The sequence below is a fragment of the Thunnus albacares genome, chromosome 19 (assembly GCF_914725855.1).
Source record: "Thunnus albacares chromosome 19, fThuAlb1.1, whole genome shotgun sequence".
NCBI classification, from domain to species: domain Eukaryota; kingdom Metazoa; phylum Chordata; class Actinopteri; order Scombriformes; family Scombridae; genus Thunnus; species Thunnus albacares.
Genome location: NC_058124.1, coordinates 29914446 through 29934445, shown reverse-complemented (window position 1 = coordinate 29934445; position 20000 = coordinate 29914446). Strand labels below are relative to the sequence as shown.

Genomic DNA, 20000 nt, shown 5'->3' with positions numbered 1-20000 from the left:
GAGAGAGAGAGAGAGAGAGAGAGAGAGAGAGAGAGAGAGGGGGCTGATGGGAAATGAAGGATGGAGGATGTTGAGGAAACAGCTGAGCAGGATCTGGCCGACATCTCTGGAGCCTGAAACATGTCTGACATAGAGATGTCGACCAGTCTCAGCTCAGAATGCACTGACTGAGGGGTGGAAGCATGGGTGGGGGGGAGTATCACTGCGTATCACTGTATCACTGCGTATCACTGCATCACTGTATTACTGCGTATCACTGCATCACTGCGTATCACTGTATTACTGCGTATCACTGCATCACTGTATTACTGCGTATCACTGCATCACTGCGTATCACTGCATCACTGTATCACTGCGTATCACTGCATCACTGCGTATCACTGCATCACTGTATTACTGCGTATCACTGCATCACTGCGTATCACTGTATCACTGTGTATCACTGTATCACTGCGTATCACTGTATCACTGTGTATCACTGTATCACTGCGTATCACTGTATTACTGCGTATCACTGTATCACTGTATTACTGCGTATCACTGTATCACTGTATCACTGCGTATCACTGTATCACTGCGTATCACTGTATTACTGCGCACCACTGCGTATCACTGCATCACTGCGTATCACTGTATCACTGCGTGTGACTGTATCACTGTATCACTGCGTGTCGTGTATCACTGCACCACTGCATATTATGTATCACTGTATCACTGCATCACTGCGTGTGACTGTATCACTGTATCACTGCATATCACTTTGTATCACTGCATCACTGCGTGTCACGTATCACTGATCACTGCATATCACTGTGTATCACTGCATATCACTTTGTATCACTGCATCACTGCGTATCACTGTATCACTGCGTGTCATGTATCACTGCACCACTGCATATTATGTATCACTGTATCACTGCGTATCATGTATCACTGCGTGTGACTGTATCACTGTATCACTGCATATCACTTTGTATCACTGCATCACTGCGTGTCACGTATCACTGATCACTGCATATCACTTTGTATCACTGCATCACTGCGTGTCATGTATCACTGCATCACAGTGTGACTGTATCACTATGTATCACTGTATCACTGTGTATCACTGTGTATCACTGCGTGTGACTGTATCACTGTATCACTGTGTATCACTGTGTATCACTGTATCACTGTGTATCCTTGTACCAGGTGATGCAGGTCAGGTGACCACCTGGTCGTATCACTGTCGTATTACACAGGCAGAAATTAGTAGAGCTGCAATTAGTTGATCGACAAAAGAAAAAGTAATTGGCAATTTTTTGATGATCAATGAACCGTTCTGAGTCATTTAAAAGAAAGAAAATCTAAATGAATTCCAGCTTCTGAACTATGAATGTTTCCTGGTCTCAGTTTAGTCTGAACATCTTCAGGCTGTGTTACTGGTTGCATTTAATAGATTAAACCATTAATCAATAATGAAAAGACTCGTTATTCTAGACATGAACAGATAGAATAGAAACATCATGACTGTGCTGCTTCACCAGACTCATCCAGAACGTTTCTCTGCATCTTCCACCGTCTGCTAAACAGCAGCGACGCTGAAACACATTTGAACATTTATTTATTAGTACGTTCAGACTGCGGCTGCAGATTAAAGCTCACAGCAGAGTTTCAGGATCTTTCTGTCTGATTTAAATATCCGTCGCAGCCCGACTGATATCTGAATCTGATCAAACTCAAACAGCTTCTCTAAGTCGAGTCTCGCAGCGTTTTCTGCCGCTGCTCCACATCGCTGCTGGGAGGATTTCAACTACCCACAATCCACTGCTTTAAACATGAAGACGGCCCCGAGTATCAGACTCCTGGAGGAGCTTTTTAATCTGCAGGTCTGAAGTGTGTTAATGGATCCATATGAACCCTGATGTGTGTGTGTGTGTGTATGTGTGTGTGTGTGTGTGTGTGTGTGTGTGTATGTATGTGTGTGTGTGTGTGTGTATGTATGTGTGTGTGTGTGTGTGTGTGTGTGTGTGTGTGTGTGTGTATGTGTGTGTGTGTGTGTGTGTATGTGTATGTGTGTGTGTGTGTGTGTGTGTGTGTGTGTGTGTGTGTGTGTGTGTGCGCTGAAATAAACTTCACATTTAATCCTGTTTCATGTTGCTTTTCTTGTTGTTTCTGTCTGTGAGAACACAAACGATACCCATGAGCCTCGGCTGTTGTTGCTATGGAGAAGAAGCCATGGCTGCCAATCACATTCACAAGATACACAAGTTATTAACAATCAATAACAAACTGGGACACGTCAGCTGATTATAACGAATAATAAAAAATAAAACTGAAACTGGTTCAGAACAACGTGACCAGTAATTAACGAGTCAAACGTTTAGTTCTGCTCGCCGTTAGTGGTGCATGTGACCAAATCTGAAGCTCTGTGATTGGCTGTTTCTTGCTTCTACTATTCTGTCTTTATGTATTGTATATGTATGTATGTGTGTAATCATCCTGGTGAAGTCATCACGAATATCGACTAAACACTTTGTCACTTTAGTTTTAAACGGAGACGCTGTCAGAGATACGAACTTCCTGCTTCTCATGGTGAATATTTGACAGTTTTCATGACAGTAAACTCAACATCTTTGTGTTTCTGAGAGAACATCTCAACATGTTGAATAATGATTGACATTTCATTCACTGATCAATCAACGGATCAGACCAGATAAACCATCTACGAGACCCGTCTGATCACGTTTCATCTATTTATGGATGTCGTCAACGTGAGTTAATTATTAGTTAATTATTGCAGGTAGAGATGATGTAAAACAGGAGGAAGTGGAGTCATTTATTCAGTGACGACCCTCCGCAGCCTCCTGAGACTCTCCTGACAAAATGAGAACACTTTAACAGACTTCACCAGCGTTGAAAGATCACCTTCAGCTAATGATCTTTCTGTTTTAACTCCCACATGGGCAGCAGTCAGGAGCTTCTCCTCAGCTCCCGTTTTCTGGGCCAGACGGGAAACTTTGGCCGACTGAGAATTTGGGACACGTTTGAAAAACCTGTGTGAGTAATACCTGGTGGTGAAAGTGGGCCGCCCGCAGGACCAAAACCACCACCAACAGGAAGCTCTGGAAACTTCTCCCCAAATACTCCGACTGCTGTCCTTCAACTCCAGCAGCAGAGGAGTGACGGAGGGTCACAACTAAACACAAGAAAACCATTTCCTGCTTGTACAGGTGGAACAGGATCCTGCACTGTTAGCATTAGCATTAGCATTAGTGACATACATCCCAGTGCAAACAGGACGCCTCTCTGTTGTTTGACAGACACGTTAAACGTCAAAAACTGGAGAAAAACAATAGTTGTGAAGCACAGAAGAAGAAACGCAGACGTGTGTCTGTGCAGGCAGAGAAGAAGAAGAAGAACAGAACTGCAACTGATGATTATTATAATAAAAATATTTCCAGCCTCTGAAACGTGATGATTTGCTGCTTTTCTTCATCATATATGACAGTAAACTGAATATCTGTCTGTATGACGTCACTGCAAACGACATCTTTCACTTTGTTGACATTTCATCAAATAAATGATTCATTGAGAAAATTAAAATAATAAATAAATAAATAAATAAATAATCACCTTAAAAGTGTCTGATGTGCAGTTTGTTAGTTTCAAGGCGTCAGAAACGAACTTTTACTGGTAAATGATGTAAAACTGAAAATATGACATCAATAGCAAAACACACACACACACACACACACACACACACACACAGAGTTCTTTATAAGACGGGGGGGTCTGGGGGGGTCTGGGGGGGTTTTGGGGTATTTTCCAGCCGTGGGGATAAAGAGGAGGAGCTCAAATCTTATCGGATTTAATCCAAAGACAGACGAACAGCCCGACACCCCCCCCCCCCCCCCCCCCCACCACCAACTGCTCAAGGACACACACACACACACACACACACACACACACACACACACACAGTGAGGCGATTAACCCTTTCAGCCATTTAAAGTCTCAGAATCGAGGCCACGAGTGCAGTAACTGTTTGTTTTGTGTCAGTCAGCTGATCAGAGACTCAGTTTACTCAGATTTAAAGTGTTTGTAGCTTCGTCTCGTCTGGTTTTTAACTAAAAGACTTTCAGATGCCTTTAAATTTAAAACAAATGAAGAGAAGAGCTTCACTGATAAGTGATCAATCACTTTGACTGAATCCTGTTCAAATATTACAGTTTGTTTCTGATCGGTTATCTGCAGGGATCAATACTCTTCACACAGTCCACACAGCAGCAACAGTTATGGATCAAACTGATTATATAATCAATCAGTTTGATTGAGTAATGATTACTATCACAGGTTAATGTGATCTGTGGGACGTTTAACGAGGAAGTAAACGTCAACAACACGACAGAGTTAAAGACATTCAGCATGAGATTACATCAGATTATCCTCCGTCTATAATCTGATTATCTAACTGCAGAAACACACGATTCAAATGTTTCTCTTTACAAAATGAATCAATAAAATATCAAATAATTCATATAAAAAAACAACAAAACAAACAAATATCATCATATCATCGTCCCGGTAAATCCTCCCTCAGACGTCATTAACGAGCTTTACGACATAACGAGGCTCCTGTCGTTCAGTGCTGGTGGCGTTCTGCGCTGTGATTGGTTCATTCTGCTCTCTGTCAGAGTTACTTATCGCCGTTTGGCTCTGATTTGGGTCAAAGTTGAAGAACTAACGTTCCTGCTGGTCAGTGGAGGGGGGAGGGGGGGGGGGGGGGGGGGGGGAGGAGGAGGAGGAGGAGGTGGGGGGGGAGGGGGGGGGGGGGCTCCAGGTATTAGCCACGTTCATTTTCTTTAAAGGTTTACATTCCTCACTTCACTCCACTGAACAACAACCACACAGTGAACATCGAGCATCATTCAGCTCCTTGTTATTCGATTAAATGATTAATTGATTAATTGATTAATTGATTAATTGATTAGTTGATTACTCGGCAATTATTTTGATCACTGATTCGTCTTTTTGCAGCTTCTTCGTTGTGAATATTTTCCATCACGGCTGCAAGAAATGATTATTATCTTGATTATGACAATAAACTGATAAATGTGTATCTGTGTGAGGACGTCGTCTGGACTTTGGGAAACACTGATCAATATTTTATAGACAGATAAACAACTAATTGATTAAAAACTAAAGAAAATATCAGAGAACTTGGATTCAAAAGGATTAATCAATAACCGATTAATCAAAATAGCTGCTGATTAATTTAATAGTTAGCAACTAATCGATTAATCAACTAATCAATAGAACTTTAAATGATGATGATTCATTAACATCTTTAAACCTAAAATGTTTGTTTGGAAACAATTAATCAATAGATGTGCAAAAATAAAGAAAATAGTGATTAATTGTATGTTGATTTGCTAATCAATGCATCATCATCATCATCATCATCATCATCATCATTATTATTATTCTATACTGCAGTAAACTCTCTGTTGACTTGGGCTTCAGTGAATATTGATCAGTATTTTATAAACTGATCAATCAATGGATTATTAATCATTTCAGTTTCTTTCTTCTGACAGAAACTTCACAGAGGAAGAACTTCATCTGTTGATCTTGTTTTTTATGTTTCAATATAAATGCAGCAAACATCTAATTTAGTTGTTTTTACAAACGTTTGTAAACGTTCATGAAAACTAAAGATTAAACTAAAAGTAAAGTTTGGTCCAAATTCACTTCTGTTGTGTGACGAGTCGACCGGTGACCTCGAACCAGCACATCACCAGCGATACGATGGAACATGTTGCAGCAGAGATATTAATATTTATCAGGAATATCAGTAGGAGTTGGTGTGAAGTAGATTTTTTTGCTGACTCGTGGCCGGTCAGACGGAGACGCTGCTTGGCGTCGTTTTCGCCGTCGTAGCGACGCAGCGACGATCCAAGAAGAAGAAACTGGAAGAGGAGTGTTTTTATTTGGCAGGATGGGAAGTGAGATTTAAAGCTGAGAAGGTCATCTGTAAAATTAAAAATTAAATACAAACAGAATTTTCTTTCCCAACTTTATAAAGTGAGAGAAACTGAGTTTCTGTTCAAACGACGATGAATCATCACAAACACACCAGATTCATTACAGATGAGGGTTTGTCTGAGTGAGATATCTCAACTAGAGCTGCAACCATTAGCTGATTAATTCATTAGTATTAAATTAACTATTAACTATTTTCATAATTGATTAATGGAGTCATTTAAATTCTCTGATTGCAGCTTCTTAAATGTGAATATTTTCTGGTTTCTTTAGTCTCTCTGACTGTAAACTGAAGATCTTTGTGTTGTTGGACTTTAGGACACAATGATCCGCATTCTTCACCATTTTCTGGCATTTTATGGACCAAACAACTAATCAATAAAACCAACATTTTTCATCATTAATATCTGGGGCATTTTTTCAGTATTTTTGCTGACGTAGCTGCTGTGTAACAGTTTATTCTCAGGACATTAAGTAATATATATACATATACTAATATTCTAATATGTAGTTTGACAAACAAAACTACACTGAAAACTGAAAGTATTTTCTGTTCGTTAAAGAATCGTTAACGACGCTGACAGTGAACGCAACACAGCAGTCAGGTGTCTCACATTTAAAGCCAATGTGGATAAAAATTCCTGAAAAATGCTTCGGAAAAAGAAGAGAAAAAACAGGAAATTTGAAGATTTCTATAATTCAGTGACAAACAGCCGACTCCATCTCCTGATGAAGATCATGTGATATGACCGAAAGTTTCACAGAGTGGCCAGTAAATGAGATTCGTTGCTCAATTGCTGTTTTGATATTTGATTCATCGTTTGAGTCATTTATAAATCAAAAACTCTACTTTATATCTTTGTACAGTGAATATATTTGTGTTTTCGACTGTTGGTCGGATTAAAAAAGACACATGAAGACGTCACCTCGGACTCTGGGAAACTGATGTTTTCTGACATCAAATCATTGATGAAATAACTGAAAAACCAATCAGCAGATGAATGAATAATGGAAGTCATCGTCAGCTGCAGCCATAAAGACAATAAAGGAGAATAAAAAGGCAGGAAGACAGACGCTGCAGTTCATCAGCTGCTTTCAGAGAACATGACGACAGAGAGAGAGGTCTAATTATCCAGAAAGCACTGTGAAGCAATGTGACAGAAAGAGAGCACTTTGTGCTAATAACAGCAAAACAGACAGTGTGAGTGACATGAAGAGAGAGCACTTTGTAGTAATGACAGTAAAACCAGCCGGCTGACAGACACATGAGAGAAGAAGAAGAAGAAAAAAAGAAAAGCTTCACTCTGGTTTCGTTCCTGCTCCTGTCAGGCTGTAGTGGGACGACGGTCCAGGATGTGACCCAAGCAGGATGTGACCCAAATGTAATCACAACATAAACCAGAGGAGATAACAGAAGCACATCATATCTCTTCTCTGCGCTCCAAAACTTATATTTCAGTGAACTGTGAGGAGTTCAGGTCACGTTCAGGTCAGAGATATTTAGGCCGATGGCATTGACAGCGTGAGGAAGATGTTTTGCAGAGTCCTTTAATATTCATTTATCTGCTGAACTGATGATATGTTCATTAAATATGCATCTGAAACTAAACATACATGAAATAACAGCTGCAGCCGCTAAATCTGTTCAGATTCTTCACTCTGCTGGACTGCTGGTTGTAAACAGGAAGTGAACGATGATCTCTAGTGTTGAAGTCTGACCTCCTCCCTACATGGACCTTGTCGCTCTGTAATAATGTCACCTCTAGAGGAAGGACCAGTAGAGGAAGGACCAGTAGAGGAACCGTCACTAAAGGAACAGTCACTAGAGGAACAGTCACTAGAGGAACGGTCACTAGAGGAAGGACCAGTAGAGGAACGGTCACTAGAGGAAGGACCATTAGAGGAACGGTCACTAGAGGAACGGTCACTAGAGGAACAGTCACTAGAGGAACAGTCACTAGAGGAACGGTCACTAGAGGAAGGACCAGTAGAGGAACGGTCACTAGAGGAACGGTCACTAGAGGAACAGTCACTAGAGGAACGGTCACTAGAGGAAGGACCATTAGAGGAACGGTCACTAGAGGAACGGTCACTAGAGGAACAGTCACTAGAGGAACAGTCACTAGAGGAACGGTCACTAGAGGAAGGACCATTAGAGGAACGGTCACTAGAGGAACGGTCACTAGAGGAACAGTCACTAGAGGAACGGTCACTAGAGGAACGGTCACTAGAGGAACGGTCACTAGAGGAAGGACCATTAGAGGAACGGTCACTAGAGGAACGGTCACTAGAGGAACAGTCACTAGAGGAACGGTCACTAGAGGAACGGTCACTAGAGGAACGGTCACTAGAGGAAGGACCATTAGAGGAACAGTCACTAGAGGAAGGACCATTAGAGGAACAGTCACTAGAGGAAGGACCAGTAGAGGAACAGTCACTAGAGGAAGGACCATTAGAGGAACGGTCACTAGAGGAAGGACCATTAGAGGAACAGTCACTAGAGGAAGGACCAGTAGAGGAACGGTCACTAGAGGAAGGACCAGTAGAGGAACAGTCACTAGAGGAAGGACCATTAGAGGAACAGTCACTAGAGGAAGGACCAGTAGAGGAAGGACCATTAGAGGAACGGTCACCAGAGGAAGGACCAGTAGAGGATGGACCATTAGAGGAACGGTCACTAGAGGAAGGACCAGTAGAGGAAGAACCAGTAGAGGAAGGACCAGTAGAGGAAGGACCAGTAGAGGAAGGACCATTAGAGGAAGGACCAGTAGAGGAAGGACCATTAGAGGAACGGTCACTAGAGGAAGGACCAGTAGAGGAACAGTCACTAGAGGAAGGACCAGTAGAGGAAGGACCAGTAGAGGAAAGACCAGTAGAGGAACAGTCACTAGAGGAAGGACCAGTAGAGGAAGGACCAGTAGAGGAAAGACCAGTAGAGGAACAGACACTAGAGGAAGGACCAGTAGAGGAAGGACCAGTAGAGGAACAGTCACTAGAGGAAGGACCAGTAGAGGAAGGACCAGTAGAGGAACAGTCACTAGAGGAAGGACCAGTAGAGGAAGGACCAGTAGAGGAAGGACCATTAGAGGAACAGTCACTAGAGGAAGGACCAGTAGAGGAAGGACCAGTAGAGGAAAGACCAGTAGAGGGTGGACCAGTAGAGGAAGGACCAGTAGAGGAAGGACCAGTAGAGGAAAGACCAGTAGAGGGTGGACCAGTAGAGGAAGGACCAGTAGAGGAAGGACCAGTAGAGGAAGGACCAGTAGAGGAGGGACCAGTAGAGGAAGGACCAGCAGAGGAAGGACCAGTAGAGGAAGGACCAGTAGAGGAAGGACCAGCAGAGGAAGGACCAGCAGAGGAAGGACCAGTAGAGGAAGGACCAGCAGAGGAAGGACCAGCAGAGGAAGGACCAGTAGAGGAAGGACCAGTAGAGGAAGGACCAGTAAAGGAAGGACCAGTAGAGGAAGGACCAGTAAAGGAAGGACCAGTAAAGGAAGGACCAGTAGAGGAAGGACCAGTAGAGGAAGGACCAGCAGAGGAAGGACCAGTAGAGGAAGGACCAGTAGAGGAAGGACCAGTAGAGGAAGGACCAGCAGAGGAAGGACCAGTAGAGGAAGGACCAGTAAAGGAAGGACCAGCAGAGGAAGGACCAGTAGAGGAAGGACCAGTAAAGGAAGGACCAGTAGAGGAAGGACCAGTAGAGGAAGGACCAGCAGAGGAAGGACCAGTAGAGGAAGGACCAGTAGAGGAAGGACCAGCAGAGGAAGGACCAGTAGAGGAAGGACCAGTAAAGGAAGGACCAGTAGAGGAAGGACCAGTAGAGGAAGGACCAGTAGAGGAAGGACCAGTAGAGGAGGGACCAGTAGAGGAAGGACCAGTAGAGGAAGGACCAGTAGAGGAAGGACCAGTAGAGGAGGGACCAGTAGAGGAAGGACCAGTAGAGGAAGGACCAGTAGAGGAAGGACCAGTAGAGGAGGGACCAGTAGAGGAAGGACCAGTAGAGGAAGGACCAGTAGAGGAAGGACCAGTAGAGGAAGGACCAGTAGAGGAAGGACCAGTAGAGGAAAGACCAGTAGAGGGTGGACCAGTAGAGGAAGGACCAGTAGAGGAAGGACCAGTAGAGGAAAGACCAGTAGAGGGTGGACCAGTAGAGGAAGGACCAGTAGAGGAAGGACCAGTAGAGGGCGCTGTCACTGCACCGTAAACATGTTGTTTTGGGGCTGAAACGATTCTTTGTCTCAAGAGACGAAGCTGCAGTTTTCAGTCTGCTAATAATAATACGATATTAAACATGATGATGTCACATCCCTGTGTTTGTATTGGCTGAGATCACATCAAAACAGGAAACACGTGATTATTTTCATTATTAATTAAAATGCTGATCATTTTCTCATATTGTGTAGAAAAACAGTGAATGCAATGTCTTCAAATGTCTTTTATTGTCCGACCAACAGTTCAAAACCCAAAGATATTTAGTTTATTATCATATATGACAAAAAAAAGCATCAAATCATCACATTTATGAAGCCGAAGAATGTTTGACATGTTTCTATGAAAACTGTTGCTGATCTACTTTCTGTCAGTCGACTAATGGCTGCAGCTCTGACTCCCAAACAAAACACAACCTGCTCTCAAAATGTAGACTGGAAAGAGAGAAAAACATATTTAACATCAAATCATTTCTGATATTTCATTTGTGCTGCGCTGTCGCTCCAATAAAACAGATGAAGTGAGACAGACAGTGAAGCGGAGGTGGGAGGAAAATAAAAGGTGCCGCAGCTATCAAAGCTCCTCTCAGCGGGCATCTGACGAGCCGATGTAAAAATAGGCGGCAGGTCGTTGTTAGGACGAGGAGACGCTGCTCCTGTCTAACTCAATCCTCCATCTGTGAAGGTACAAAGGAGCCGACACACAGTTTCATTATCGTCTCCGTTTCAGGAACAGACAGAACTCAGCCGCCACTTCCTGTTTGCCCCGAGAGGAACACGTCCTGGAAACACGGAGACGGTGGTTTGTGTGCAGCGATGGAGAGTTTAACTCCAACACGCTTTTACTCAAACACACAGAACTTAGAAATATCTGGATCAAGTTTGATGGATTGTGATGAAGCTTCAGACTTTCATAAATCATAATAACTTTGTTTTATTGAGCAGGTCAAACATTCACCATGTCGACACAAACAGCTGCAGAGCAGAAAAGCTGCAACCATGAATTCAAAGTTTCTAAAAATGGCCTTTCATGCAAAAATGTTTCTAAAATGTCAACACTATTTTCCAGTTTATTTCAACTTTAATTGCTCCTCACAAACCTAGAAGAGCACACGCTCTCAGAAAATTAATCAACAACAATTCTGATGATCAATTAATGCTTTCAGCAACTTTTATTCAGAAAAAACTGTAAAAAAAATTGTAGGTTTCAGCTTCCAACAAGAATATTTTCAGGTTTTCTTCTACGATACTGAGCTGATTATATCTGCATTCTTCACAACCGGCTGACATTTAACAGACCAAACAAATAATCAATTAATCAAGAAAATAATCTGCAGACTGATCGATAATAAAAATGATTAAATGATAGTTAATAAAAATTAATAAAAAGTCAAATTTGAAAGTGGAAACTGTGACAGAGTCTAGTTTTCATCAAGCATGAAGTGAAACATTAAACCACTGAACAGCAGATTAACGTCTTTAATGTCTATAACTGATAATCAATGAACGTCTGAATAAACACACACACAGGTCTGTCCTGCTACACTTGTGGGGACTCTGAAACAGCACTTTGTAAAGGTGAGACCTGATAAAAACTTCACATTATGTGCAAATTTTCATCAAATGTCGTCACTTCATATTTTTCCAAAAAGTGTCCAAACTTTCCAGAACATCAAAACTTTGTCGTTATTGATCTGAAACGTCCTCAGTTTGCAGTTTTTTTAAAACTCCATGTGGTCCTCACAACGCTGGTAGTAAAGAGCACACACACACACACACACACACACACACACACACACACTCACACACACACACACACTCAGGTGACATGTCTCACCTGTAGCAGCCATTAGCATATGAAGTGAGCTGTTATCTGTGCTTACAGGGAACTACAGGACCCAGCAGCACCTGATGGTGTATCACACACACAACCTGTTATGCTAATGAGCTCGTTAAATCTGTTAATTAATGAGCAAAATGTTCCCACATGAACAGAACGCTCCCGACTCGACCCGTCACTGTTGATCACATGATCCGCGTGTCTTAATAGACTTTAGTTTTCCCTCATTAACATGCAGATTTATGCAACAACACACTGAACACTGGATGACATCACAGAGACGATGATGAGAAATCTTCTCCTTTGTTGACAGATGTTTTTAATCTTTACAGGCTTTAAAGACTTTCTGCTCTGTTTCAGTTTCACCTCCAGTGTTTCCGACACGTCACAACAAACTTCAGGACGTTTCCTTTCTGGAAAAACTGTGAATCTAAAATCTAAAATCATCGAGCCAGAAAACAACTGAGATGGACTTTTCTTTCCTTTTGTCTCCTGCTAACAGCTCTGCTGGTTTCACTTCATCTCTACAGAACAACAACTTCCACAGTTACACCATCATCATGTTGTAAAGCAGCTGCAGGCAGTTTGCTGCGTTCAGGCACATTCTGACATCTGTAAACTGTTAATGGATTAAAAACGTCGCAGCACTTGAAGTTTTATCCAAATGTTGACTGACAGCTGCCAGACGTCATGTAGCAGGAAAAGATCCTGATAAAACTTCAACACCGACAACAAGGATCCACAGCTGCAAAGTAACTCAGTACATTTACTCAAGGTACCTTCAAAATACTCCAGAATATATCCGAAATACTCCAAAATACATCTGAAATACTCCAAAAAACCTCCAAAATACTCCAAAATACATCTGAAATACTCCAAAAACCTTCAAAATACTCCAGAATATATCTGAAATACTCCAAAATATTCCAAAATACCCCATATCGCCATATTACTCCAATATACTCCAAAACACCCTCAGAGTTCTCCATAATGCTCTATAATACCTCCAAATATATCTGAAACACCTCTAAAATAATTGGTTTTATATTCAACTAAACTTTTGTACTTTTCTGTCTTCTTCCTGTTTAAACTGGTGTGTTTTCAGAGTATTTGAGGGATTTTATCAGCTGTTGTTTCAGTCTGATGTTTCCTGCAGGAACATAAACGAACATTTTACTGTTTTTATCTCATTTATTTCAACTGCAAAGTCTCTTTAATTTACCTGCAGCCACTTGTGGCTTTTACATTTACTGAAGTTCTGTATTTAAGTACAGTTTAGAGGTACTTATACTTTACTGGAGTATTTCCATGTGATGCTACTTTCTACATTTCAGAGGGAAATATTGTACTTTCTACTCCACTACATTTATTTGACAGCTTTAGTTACTTTTCAGATGAAGATTTGACACAATGGATAATATAACAAGCTTTTAAAATACAACACATTGTTAAAGATGAAACCAGTGGTTTCCAACCTTTTTGTCTTTTGACGTCTTACAAAAAGCAGTGTGTAGTCGGGGTCACATTTCACATGTCTATGAGTTGTTAACAGCTCCACCAAATAGTGATTTTTCTCTCTGCTGATCACATCGATCAGTTAACGGATGTTTTATTTCTGTTTCTGTGCTGCTTAGAAACAACAGAACCAGAATTCATCCAGATGAGCTCAGTTTGGCAGGAAGCTGAAGTCAAACGTCATGAGAAAGTTTTCAAACTATGAAAATCTTTTTGTTTTAACGTCTCGACAATTAAAACTCAAACAGTCGACGCTGATCGGCGTGTTTTTACCATTTCAGGCGTGTCAGAAAATCTCTTATCTCTCGTTAAATCCTGTTTGTGCGTTTGGTCAAATCAAGTTCAAGCAGGATTTTAAACTCCATGTTTCCCGTGAGATCCCTGCTGTGCCCCGAGCATGCTGGGAAAACACACACACACACACACACACACACACACACACACACACACACACTCACAGTAGTTTATCATAATAAAATGTGCCTGATAAGGAACACATGTCTCTTTTCCAGGGAACAGACTACTTCCTGGACTGAACTCAACAACTTGACTCTGATTCTACAGATTTAAAAAGGACAGTTCAGTGTTTCCAGTGTTCCCAGTTAAACCAGCAGTCAGGTGTCTGTATGACCAGTGAAAGAGGTTTTCCTCGCTGTAATCATTCCTCCTGTTCAGACTGGATATTAAAAGTGCTTTCAGTGTAAGTGAATGATGACAGGAAGTTTGGGCTCCTGACAGAAATGTCTCTCAGCAGCAAACAGAAGTTAATCACAGGCTGATTTTGAGGCGTTTTGTTCTTTTTCCAGCTGCACTGAAACTCTCAATTTGCAGCATTATGATTAGTTTGAACTTGAAGGCAGGAAGCAGGTCAGCGGAGGCCGTTTATCAGACTGTCAGAGCAAATATATTCCAGATAAGAGACGACTACAGCTGTTCTTCTCCTGTTTGATCGCTTTGTCTTTATTGCTTTATTTCAACTAGTTTCATGTTTTATTGTCTGCAGGTGAGATTAACCTTTGACATGTAAATGGAAACAAAGAGCATAAAAGAGCACAAACAGGTACAAAAAGACTTCTTACCGTGAATTCAGGATCGTCCAATCACAAGCAGCTCCACAGCCGAACAAATCAGTGAGGGGGTGGGGGGGGGGGGTCCAAATCCAGGAAGAGAAGAAGAAGAAAAGTCCTGATTAACGGCTTTAAATCTGAAGAGAAGAAGAGAAAAGAGGAGAAGGAGTGAGGAGGAGGCAGCGGCTCCGCTTTCATCTTCACCCAAATGCATTGTGGGATGGAACAAGGTTTCCCTGAGAACTGGGACACGGCGAGATCAGGTAGATATCAACACACACACACACACACACACACACACACGCACACACACGCACGCACACACACACACGCACGCACACACACACGCACACACACACGCACGCACACACACGCACGCACACACACACACACGCACACACACACGCACACACACACGCACACACACACGCACGCACACACGCACACACACGCACGCACACACACACACACACGCACACACACACGCACACACACACACACACACACACACGCACGCACACACACACACACGCACACACACGCACACACTGAATATTGATCCCGGTGTGTTCACAGCTCCGCTGACGTCTGTCTGATCATTTTAATCACATAAATCATCTTCGCCAGTTTTAAACGGTGTTTTATTCAGGATGGTGTAAAATAAACAACAGCAGCATCTTATGTTGGAAACACTTTATTATCTTGTTTATTATCTTGTTTATTATCTTGTTTGTTTATTATCTTGTTTGTTTATTATCTTGTTTGTTTATTATCTTGTTTATTATCTTGTTTGTTTATTATCTTGTTTGTTTATTATCTTGTTTATTATCTTGTTTGTTTATTATCTTGTTTGTTTATTATGTTTATTATCTTGTTGTCTTCATGTCGATGTTACTGAACACAGAAACTCTGCTGATGATGACGAACCTGAAACAACTTCACATTATTTACACTGTGAGAATACCGCAATACCCATGAGCCTCGGCTGCTGTTGCTATGGAGAGGAAGTGCATCATGACACTCTGTTGCTGAAGCTGTAAACAAAACGTGTCGTCATGGTTACTGAATTCACTCAAAACGACCCAGAAATTAAAAGTGAACTGATCTCAACATCGCCGTTAGCAACACACGACTGAATTTTAAACTCTGTGATTGGCTGTTTGGCTGAAATGCACCTTGGGAGTCCTCATCGCTCTGCTGCAGCTGCGACGCAGAACTTCAGTTCATTTCTTTAAATCAACTTCAGCCACCTGATCGTCAGAAAAATGACTTTTCCTCAGAAATGTGCTGAAAAACGGACACGACTGTGTTAACGCTGCACACTCAGAGGAGCACTTTGAAGTCCAGAACATGTAGAGGAGCAGATAAATCACACGACGTCATCGCTGGAGGATCAGGCCTGAAGCTCAGTCTTCCCTCCGTTTGACACTTTAAGATAAAAAACTCAGATTCAGCTTCAGAGTTTCATTACTGACAGTTTCTGCTGCCTGAGTTCACTGCTGGTGAAACGTGATAAAGCTGAGGATGAGGTCAGACTGCAGACAGACGGCCGGATTTTAACTCTTCGAGGTTGACGTGAGCGGCTGAACGTTGATGTTTGGGAGGAGACAGACTGATGCTGCTCTCCTTCATAATCATCTCATTTTCTGGTATATTTCACCAGTTTCACATCACTTGCATTATATTTCATATTTGTTTTCCCGACACGTCACACGTTTGTTCTGAATCTCGGCTCTAATTAGCTGCTTAATTAGGAAGAAAGACTTCACTGTTTGTTTCATTACAGACGTGTCTGGAACCAGACAGTCGCACATTTTATTTACCTACAATCACCCGCTGAACAGCATCAACCAATGACTGAATAACAACAGTCAGAAACACTCTCATACAGTCACACACACTCTCATACAGTCACACACACTCTCATACAGTCAGACACACTCTCATACAGTCACACACACTCTCATACAGTCACACACACTCTCATACAGTCAGACACACTCTCATACAGTCAGACACACTCTCATACAGTCAGACACACTCTCATACAGTCACACACACTCTCATACAGTCAGACACACTCTCATACAGTCAGACACACTCTCATACAGTCACACACACTCTCATACAGTCACACACACTCTCATACAGTCAGACACACTCTCATACAGTCAGACACACTCTCATACAGTCACACACACTCTCATACAATCAGACACACTCTCATACAGTCACACACACTCTCATACAATCAGACACACTCTCATACAGTCAGACACACTCTCATACAGTCACACACACTCTCATACAGTCACACACACTCTCATACAGTCACACACACTCTCATACAATCAGACACACTCTCATACAGTCAGACACACTCTCATACAGTCACACACACTCTCATACAGTCACACACACTCTCATACAATCACACACACTCTCATACAGTCAGAAACACTCTCATACAATCAGACACACTCTCATACAGTCAGACACACTCTCATACAGTCACACACACTCTCATACAATCAGACACACTCTCATACAGTCAGACACACTCTCATACAGTCACACACACTCTCATACAGTCACAAACACTCTCATACAGTCACACACACTCTCATACAGTCAGAAACACTCTCATACAGTCACACACACTCTCATACAATCACACACACTCTCATACAGTCACACACACTCTCATACAGTCACACACACTCTCATACAGTCACACACACTCTCATACAGTCACACACACTCTCATACAGTCAGAAACACTCTCATACAGTCACACACACTCTCATACAGTCACAAACACTCTCATACAGTCACACACACTCTCATACAATCACACACACTCTCATACAGTCACACACACTCTCATACAGTCACACACACTCTCATACAGTCACACACACTCTCATACAATCAGACACACTCTCATACAGTCACACACACTCTCATACAATCAGACACACTCTCATACAGTCACACACACTCTCATACAGTCAGAAACGGCTGTGTTAGTAACGTCATGTCTCCAGCGGTGGAGAGCAGCTGCAGGGTTTCAGCACCAACTTATTTTCTTCTTCTCTTCTTCTCGTGTTGGTTTCATGTGTTTAATGCTGAGTGTGTGTTGCTCAGCTGGTCTCATCTCAGTTGTTATTGCTGCTGTAGAAAGTTCACAGTTTGTGTCACAGAGGTAACGATGTGGATCTGATCTGAATGAGTGTTAATGGACGAGTGCAACTGAGGCCATTTGACTAACTGTTACCTCCCCTCACACTGTTTATTATAATGTTTTACACACACACACACACACACAGCTTCCTGAGCTTTCAGCCAATGTGATATTGAGTCTCTTGAAATCTGGATTATCTGCTGCAGCAAAGTAACTGAATGTTTTTGTTCATTCAGAGTTTCTGCAGGTTCATCAAGTAGAAAGAATGAAGGAAACCAGCAGGAACGATATGAACTACAGTTATTAATAATCATACAGCGTCTGGGTGGAAACTCTTTCACCCTTGAATCCTCACAGCGAGCATGACGGCGTGTTGATGACGTTTTTATCATGTGACTGGTGTGAAACCGGAAGAATACAAACATCTGAGGGTGAAGAAGAAACTAACCGGAGAGACAATGAGATTCAGGAACTTCTGTCGGTTCAGCAGACGCCGAAATCCTCGAACAGATTCAAGGAACAGCGAGAGACTCTGTTGTTTATAACCAAAGCCTCCTGCTCGCTCTACCCCGGCGCCGCCGCTCGCCTCAACCACACCGAGTATTTCCAACAGGTGAGGATGTTTCCTGCTGCGTGCTGCATGTATGAAAGAGAAACTCTGAGGAACCTCCTGCGTTCATATGAGAAAACGAGTCAACAGATGCAGAGCAGCGTCTCTGGTCTCTCAGGAATCTGTAGTTCTGTGTGTGTTGTATTGAGCATCGTCTAAAACATCTGGACAGTTGTTTTCTGTTTTCACACGTCGTCGTTCTTTTAACGGTCTCAGCAGCTCGTTAAATACACGTTATGGAGAAACCAGAGACTGCCACGCTCTGCTTTTCCTCCGTTTTATTTAAATTGGTTGTTGCTGGCACTGCGTCACAGGACATTTGCATAAAGTTGAGCCTTCCTCTGTACAGTTCACTACCACCAACACACTGTCTGACTGTCACTAGTAGCTACAGCAGCTTGTTTACCTTGTTTCTGTTCACAGTAGCCTGCCAGCTGCTGTCAATCAAACACAGACGCCGACACGCACACTGGCTGCTGTCAATCAATCACAGACACCAACACGCACCTCCAGCTGCTGTCAATCAAACACAGACACCAACACGCACCTCCAGCTGCTGTCAATCAAACACAGACACCGACACACACCTCCAGCTGCTGTCAATCAAACACAGACACCAACACGCACCTCCAGCTGCTGTCAATCAAACACAGACACCGACACGCCCCTCCAGCTGCTGTCAATCAAACACAGACACCAACACGCACCTCCAGCTGCTGTCAATCAAACACAGACACCGACACGCACCTCCAGCTGCTGTCAATCAAACACAGACACCAACACGCACCTCCAGCTGCTGTCAATCAAACACAGACACCGACACGCACACTGGCTGCTGTCAATCAAACACAGACACCAACACGCACCTCCAGCTGCTGTCAATCAAACACAGACACCAACACGCACCTCCAGCTGCTGTCAATCAAACACAGACACCGACACGCCCCTCCAGCTGCTGTCAATCAAACACAGACACCAACACGCACCTCCAGCTGCTGTCAATCAAACACAGACACCGACACGCCCCTCCAGCTGCTGTCAATCAAACACAGACACCAACACGCACCTCCAGCTGCTGTCAATCAAACACAGACACCGACACGCACCTCCAGCTGCTGTCAATCAAACACAGACGCCGACACGCACACTGGCTGCTGTCAATCAAACACAGACACCAACACGCACCTCCAGCTGCTGTCAATCAAACACAGACACCAACACGCACCTCCAGCTGCTGTCAATCAAACACAGACACCAACACGCACCTCCAGCTGCTGTCAATCAATCACAGACACCAACACGCCCCTCCAGCTGCTGTCAATCAATCACAGACACCAACACGCCCCTCCAGTCGCTGAGACAAATGTCTGATTTTTTTTTAATTCTAATGATATAAAACTATTAACAATACATTTGAAATAAATGTGATTTGAGTTTTGAATGAGGACTTTCAGTATTTGGAAGGTTAACCAGATTTCAATGTCTACACCTGTTATTTCAATGTGTCAGATACCAAATTATTGAAAGTTTTCCATCAATCAGCTGACAGAGT

General features: G+C 42.6%; 1 protein-coding gene across 2 annotated transcripts in view; it reads right to left on the bottom strand.

Annotated features, from left to right (window-relative positions):
• Window positions 1–20000, bottom strand: part of LOC122969999 (semaphorin-6D-like) — a 140169-nt gene that overhangs the window by 99764 nt on the left and 20405 nt on the right. For both annotated transcript variants that reach the window (XM_044336071.1, XM_044336072.1), the window contains exon 2: window positions 14667–14791. The gene's annotated coding sequence lies outside the window, so the exon portion shown is untranslated. The remainder of the gene's footprint in view (window positions 1–14666; window positions 14792–20000) is intronic.